At 40.0% G+C, this 7,352-nt stretch overlaps 1 pseudogene; it reads right to left on the bottom strand.

The window, feature by feature from the left end:
• Positions 1 to 3,123: 3,123 nt before the first annotated feature.
• Positions 3,124 to 3,754, bottom strand: LOC138812013 (protein lin-28 homolog A pseudogene; annotated as a pseudogene).
• Between the last annotated feature and the right edge of the window lie 3,598 nt (positions 3,755 to 7,352).

The raw sequence follows: 7,352 nt of genomic DNA, 5'->3' as shown, positions 1-7,352 counted from the left end.
AAAGCACGAAGTGGCACTGTGGCTCAAGTGGTAGAGCACTAGACTTGAGCTGAAGAGCTGAGGGACAGTGCCCAAGCCCAGAGTTAAGGCCCCATGACCGGACCAAAAAAAATCATAGAAAACAAGACCTAAGCATGAATTAAAGCCTTTCCAACTTCTGAATACAATTGGTTTAAAAAGACATAAAGAGCTGGAAGGTGGCTCAGTGGTAGAGTGCTTGCCATGCATGCATGGGGCACTGGGTTCGATTCCTCAGCACCACATAAGCAAAAAGAAAAAAGCCGGAAGTGACGCTGTGGCTCAAGTGGAAGAGCTCTAGACTTGAGCTGAAGAGCTGCGGGACAGCGCCCAGGCCCAGAGTTCAGGCCCCACTACCAGACTCCACCCCCTAAAAAAGACATCAATAATACTACATTGTTTCAAAATTTCTTTTTCTAAGTATTCATTTATTTATTTCTTCATTGTATTTTCCCAGGAAAAGAAAGGTAAGGGAAGAGTCATTATGTGTTTAAAAAAATTATTAGAAAGGGGGAAAGGAAGTACTCGGGTACAGCACAAATCAATCATGAAATAAAACACCGCAGTACTGGTATCATAAAAGCCCAAGGAAGCTTTAGTCTGCAGGGATCAGAGAAAGGACAGACAGGTACACACTTTTCCAGCCTCCCTCCCCATAAATTCAAGTTCTCTCACAAAGCTTTGGTTTCTAGCAGTAAACATGGCGTTACATTCGTCTCCCATTAAACAATCTGTGGCCACTTTGACATAACTTTTCTTGCACCTGTGTACAAGTTCCTAAGTGACTTTAACATACATTCATATTCCCTTTCCTGGTCTCCTGACCCCACTTTCTACATGGAAAGCCCAATTGATTTTCTCTAGTATTACAGAACAAGCAGGTTTGGTCACAAATGTCATATTTGATGAGAATTACGTTTAAAAAAACATGGACTCAGGTTGGGAACAAGGTGTGTGTGTGGGGGGGGGTGGAGAGGTTGGAGCACTAGCGTCTTCAGAATCTTTGCATAAGTCACATAAAAGTTGAAGAGACAGTCCAAGAGTCATCTGTGTATGGGCATGTAGGTTTTCTTTTGAGGTAGAAAAGGTTAGAGGATAGGGACTTATTATTATTTTTACCAACGAAGATATAGTCCAAAATGGGAAATAGGGGAAGTGAGGGAACAAAAGAAAAACTGGTTCAAGATCCTCACTTTAGAAGTTTCCCCAACTTAGCTTCAGATCCTTTTGTCTAGTGCAGAACCTTCTGTCAAAGATGCTTTGGCTGTTTTTCTCAATTCTAAAAGAAGTTTGTAAACAATAAAACCCCAAAAAGAACATGGAGAAAAGACCCACATATTATTATTTACACAAACTAGGCCATCTAGCAAATGACCAACTCAGGAACTCAGTAAAGTCCTACAGAGCCTAGACAAATACAATTAACTAGAGGGGGCAGCATTTGTGGGAAGACAAGAAACTAGGATCAGACACACATCACCCAATGCATTCTATTGCATTTGTCCCATTTTAACACATGAGGTAGGTTTGTGGTGATCTCACAGCTTGTAAACGAAACCTCCTTTTTCTCCTTTAGCTAACACAACACTATGAACAATTATGCAGCAGGGCAGGACACGGGCTCCAGAGAGAGGCCTACACTTATGGGTTTCCCTGGAAGCCGAGACTGAGGATTTGGTCCTTGCTTTTTATAGATCCATCCCTGCATGGCTAGTAGAAGGTGGACACAAATCTGTGGTCTTAAAATCCAAACATATCAATTCCCATTCCTTAGAGGAAAAAAAATACATATACAGTTATTTGCACAGTAATCCCAACCTAACCTAGTAAAGGATAGATATAGTGTATGGAAAGAAAACAAGTCGCAGAGCCATAGGATTAGACAATCATTACTAAACTTGGCTTCCTCTTTGGTCGTCTTCTACCTTGTCTGAACCACCGTTTCCTGTTTAGACTAATTTCCATTCTTCCAGCAGAAGGAGAACAAGTCATGGGGCAACCCAATTAAAAACCTAGTCTCCCATGAAACATTTCCAAGTGTTGAGGGGGTTTCAAGAGGACCCTATGGCAAAAAAGCCAGCTCTAATTGGCAAAAATGAAGTCGTTCAATAGGCTATGCCCTCCAAATGATTGCTCTCCATGGTGATAAAAACAACAAACTCTTCCTGCTATGCCGACCTGGAGCTGTTGGCCATTTATCTCTGAGATTGCTCATGTACCTGAGAACACAGTGCAGGAATGAGGGCCTTAAGATTAAAATATATAAAAATACAAAACCAGAATATTTATAATAAGAAAAAAAAAGTTAAAATGCACAAGATACGTCATTCACACAGATATTGCAGGTTTGGCATCCTGGAGAAAGCGGGGACCCAAGGTGCAGTGATCCAAGGGAACAAATAAATTACAATCACATTGGCCCAGAAATGGGGGTGGGAGCAGGGAGAAGCTCAGAGCAGCAGGTTTGCAGCCATTCCCTAGTCACCCATGTTGCCTGTCATCACAACCCAATGCCTGGACCAGCTCTCCCAGCACTACAGCTCAAGATAGGGTGATGAGGAAACAAGATGTGGAGTGGAGGAGGTGGTGGAGAGACAAAAAACAAAACAAAACAAAACAACCCTGCCTTGCTCCTGACAGGTCCTCCTACCCGGGGTACTACACCTTGGGGATTTGAGCCCGTGGATCTGCTGGTCTGGTGCTTAATTGTTTCACACCCTGGCAAGAGAAATTGGACACATCCTTCTTTAAAGGAACAACTTGCCAATCTGGGTCACTTTTAGAAGCTGGAGGCTGGGGGGGAGGGAGGGGAAGCATGTAGGTCAGGTGAAGATTATCATATAAAGTACGCAGGTTTCACAAGTGGTTCCCCCAAAGCCCCTCACTTGAATTGGGATAGATCATGATGGGATTACTATGCATCACCCCTTCCCCTCATCAAAAGAGAAGATGGGATGATGCTGGGACATCCTGGCCTGAGACATATGGAAGAGCCAGCTACTCGCCAACCCAATCCATATTCCAACTTTCTCCACTTTGCCGATTGATGCCTGCTCCTTGAAACTTCCTGCTAGCTAGAGTTGCCCCCCCCCCGACTCTGGGGGCTCAATTTTGGGGCTCAGGGAGCAGGGCAGGGCTGTGGATCTCTTCTTCTTCCCTAAAGTAGGCAGGCTTTCCCTGGGAACTGGGGACCTGCTGAGCCTTCAGTGGACAGGAGGCCACCATATGGTTGATGCTTTGGCAGAAGTGGCACTTCTTGGGCTGTGGTGGCAGCTTGTATTCCTTGGCATTATGGTCTAGACCACCACAGTTGTAGCACCTGTCTCCGTTGGATCTGCTCTTCTGCATGTTCTTCCCCTTTGGCCACCTCTTACTCCCAATACAGAAAACCCCACTGGGCCCAGTGACTTGGATGGATTCTAGGCCTTTGGCAGACTTCTTAAAGGTAAACTCCACAGCCTCCCCCTCCTTCAGGCTCTGGAAGCCCTCCATGTGCAGCTTATTCTGGTGCACAAAGACGTCCAACAGGGGGTCGAGCGCTACCCTGATGCGGGCTGTCATGGATAGGAAGCCGAACCCTCTGCGCACATTGAACTACTTACAGATGCCAGCCCTGTGCAACAGCTGAGGCTCCTCAGCCACCTGAGCGGCATCCTCCTGCGCCTGCCTCCTCGGGTGCCTTCTCCGCTGCCTTGGCGCAGCCACCTCCCAACTGCTGGTTGGACACCAAGCCCATGGCCATTGTCTGAGCCCACGGCCCCGGGCCCCTGGTCGGGCTGCTGCTGGCCCCAGAGAAGTGAGGAGGCAAAGGGCAGGTTGGCAGAAGAGGCGGCTACATCTTCCCTGCACAATCCATTTTTCAAAATTTCTTATGATACTGAAGATTCAATTATAAACTATTAACACTTGAAAATAACTCATTTTTTTGGGGAGTAGGACACAAAACACAAGATTAATCCTAATCATTTTCAAAGACATTTAATTATACTACAAATTCACTCTTATAACTACAAAGATTCTAAAAATAACTGAAGCATAGTGTCAAAAAGCACATAATTTAACTTAATCATGTACGTTCAAAGGACTGTGCTAATAGAAAACAAAGTTATACTAATAATTAGCTCACCCAATTCACTTCCATTCTTTTATTCTATATCTTTTAGTTTCATAAAAACTGGCTTTTCATAAAATGATGCATAAAAAGCCTATATATCCATTAACATTTTCAGATATTAACAATGTTTATTTCAGAAATGCTTTTAGCTGTATAGTCAATGAACTGAAATAACATTGAAATATTCAAAGGGGTTTCAGAAATTGCAAGACTTGCTCTGGGATGTTATTTATATTGGAAAAGATATTCAAAAAGCCTTATTTGTTAAAGTTGTGATAGTTACTCCCACAAAAGAACAATTAATGAAGAAACATTTGTATGTACAAAACAACTTCAAATGCATCCACAATCTGGAGGTGACACATGCTTTTTGTTTGTTTTTGCAATGTATATCTAACAAACGTATCCACAATACTGATTTTCAGTCAATATGATGGGATATTCAAACCTAAAAAATACGGGGTTTATTATCTTAGTGTGAATAGATATGATCTTACAAAGAAAGTTATTTTCAACAGAAATCTGGAAAGAGTTTATCCACCTTGAGTTTCACAGGAATAACCAGCGAGTAATACTTGTTTGGTCGAGTAGGTCAAAATCACTCCATGAGTATATCTTAAAAGTATATCCAATTTAAGAGGTCAAATACATATTTTGTACTGACAGTCATCTTACATCAATAATTCACTACCTAATTATATGTGTATCTTATTGCCTAATATATACTAAGAACTGAAAGTGATCTCTTTTATCTAACTTAATGGTGTAAATGCTTTATTTATGATGATGTTATTATTTGACAAATAAAATGTACAGAAGGGTGGTTCCACTGAAATAACAGGATGGAACACTGATAAATAACTATATTTCAACACAGCTCTTTTCAGCCTCACTCTGTCCACATTGGCAAGCAACATTGCAAATGCACACACTCACGCATATACACACACATGTACGCACATTTATAAACACATATACATGCATGCCAAATTCAGGATTTACTGTACAAAAAAGTTCAAATAAAATATTAGTGATTAGGAAAAATGATAACTTGCCTTATTACAAAATAATACATAATCCAGTGTCCACGATTGTTACATTTTACCTGCCTCTCCACATGCGACCACTTAATTTATTTTTAATTAATTAATTAATTCATTAGTTTGGTGCTTATACTAGAGCTTGAACTCAGGGCCTGACTCTGTTCCAGAATTTGTTATTTTTTTTTGTTTTAGTTTTCTCAAGGCTAGCAATTTAATGCTTATCCTACAGCTCCATTTCAAGTTTTTGTGGTTACTTTCAAATCAGAATCTAATGGACTTTTTTTTCTTGGTCTGGTTTCAAAGCACAATCATCAGATTTCATCTTTTTGATTAGCTAGGATTAAAGACCTGAGCCACCGGAGTGGCTCCTACTTTTCTCTATACTTATCTAATGCACATACTTAAATAGTAATTTAAAACTGAGAGCATACAATCAAGATGTACAGTGATGATATTGTCCTGTCAGAAATTCAAGTTAATAATGTAAATTTATTCTTAAGACCATACGCAAAAAAAACTTACGAAGAAATTTGATGATGATGATGATGATGATGTGTGTGTGTGTGTGTGTGTGTGTGTGTGTGTGTGTGTGTGTGTGCTGTTGCAATATATTCCACATATAAGCACTGTGAATGGGTGTCCAGCCATTCACAGTTATTGCATGAATATCTGCCTTGAGCTACCAACTCATGGACAATGTCTAGGTGTCCACTCTGGGCTTCCCAATGAAAAGGAGTTTACTCATCCTCATCCCTATTATTCATATGAGTGGCCTTTTTGGAAAGTATTCTCCGCACTGTAGTAAGCTGCAAGGCAAGTACTCTACCACTGAGCCACCATCCTAGCCCGAGGTTTAAGATTCTTGTCTGTAATTTGGTCAAAGCTCTGACTCTTTATGTAGGCTACTAAAAATGTATTTACTAATTTTAAGTAAATACATATATTCTATTTCTATCTCTTTTAAAAAAATAAAAAAAAATGTTTGTTCTGTAAATTGATTAGAAGCATGGATTTTGTGGCTAGCTAAGTCATTGCACATCTGGATCTCTTTTCCTCTCTCTTTCATGGTTCTCATAGACAATATGATTGCTCCATAATTATCCTAATTTATTTTGTTTTTATATTTTTGGTTGCATCATTTCACTTTCAGCTCTACCATTTCCCACATCAGCACCACATAAACAGAACCATCCAGAAGTGGTTTTGTGGCTCAAGTAGTAGAGCGCTTGCCTTGATTTGAAGAGCTCAAGGATAGTGCCCTGGCCCAGAGTTCATGCCCCACAGCTAATTTAAATAAAAAGAATCTAAATACTTGATAATTCTACTAACAGATCTGACTGAAATCAATTGAATCACACTTTTCCTGTACAATGAAGGAATAGGTCCAGGCTAGGAAAGCAGCTAGAGAGGGCAGGGTGATTGTATCTGTAACAAATCTTTGTGGATAATGGTATCGAGGATTACTTACTGGTGATTCACTTGCACTGGAAGCATGATTCTGAACGATTGCTTGCTGATTGCTTGCTTTGATCATTATATCCTCCAAGAAGAAAAAGTGAAATTTAATTGATAGCAAAGGACTACTAATACATTTTGACTTCTCATTAAGCATCTTCAATCATCAAAATCACCTGAAGACAATAGATAGGCGTATTTTTAGATGACAACAAATATCTTTAAAAAAACAATAATTTAGGTAGTCATACAAAGGACTTCTATTTTACTATTGCATTATACATTTTTTCGAATGTTAAATACTAACATTAGAAAGCTATTAGAAATCTCTTTAAGCCCATATGTTGAATAGTGAGTTCTCTCACACTAGAACATTGTATTTCCCAAATCATTTACATAGAAGGCATTGTTTCCTATTTTCTCATTCCTAGAATAAGTTGCACATGAAGACACCACTGGTCCTCATTTTCAGTCTGTACCTTTGAATATTGAGGAAAATCTTTCCTCTGCTCTCTCTAAATTCCCTACTCTCCAGTTAGAATAATTTCGAGTAGTAAAAATGGAAAAAGATAAAATAAAAAATCATGGTGAATAAATATATGCAGAAAATTCACCAGATTTTTCTGACCAGTTCAACCAATGTGAACTATTGGGGAAAAACATGGACATCTCATTCCCCCTGGCACTCAAAGTCTCCGGTTAGGCAATTCTGATGAAGACAG

Source organism: Dipodomys merriami, unplaced genomic scaffold, assembly GCF_024711535.1.
Source record: "Dipodomys merriami isolate MVZ:Mamm:240054 unplaced genomic scaffold, mDipMer1.0.p SCAF_557, whole genome shotgun sequence".
Lineage (NCBI taxonomy): Eukaryota > Metazoa > Chordata > Mammalia > Rodentia > Heteromyidae > Dipodomys > Dipodomys merriami.
The sequence above is the reverse complement of the archived record's forward strand: the minus strand, read 5'-3'. Positions and strand labels throughout refer to the sequence as shown.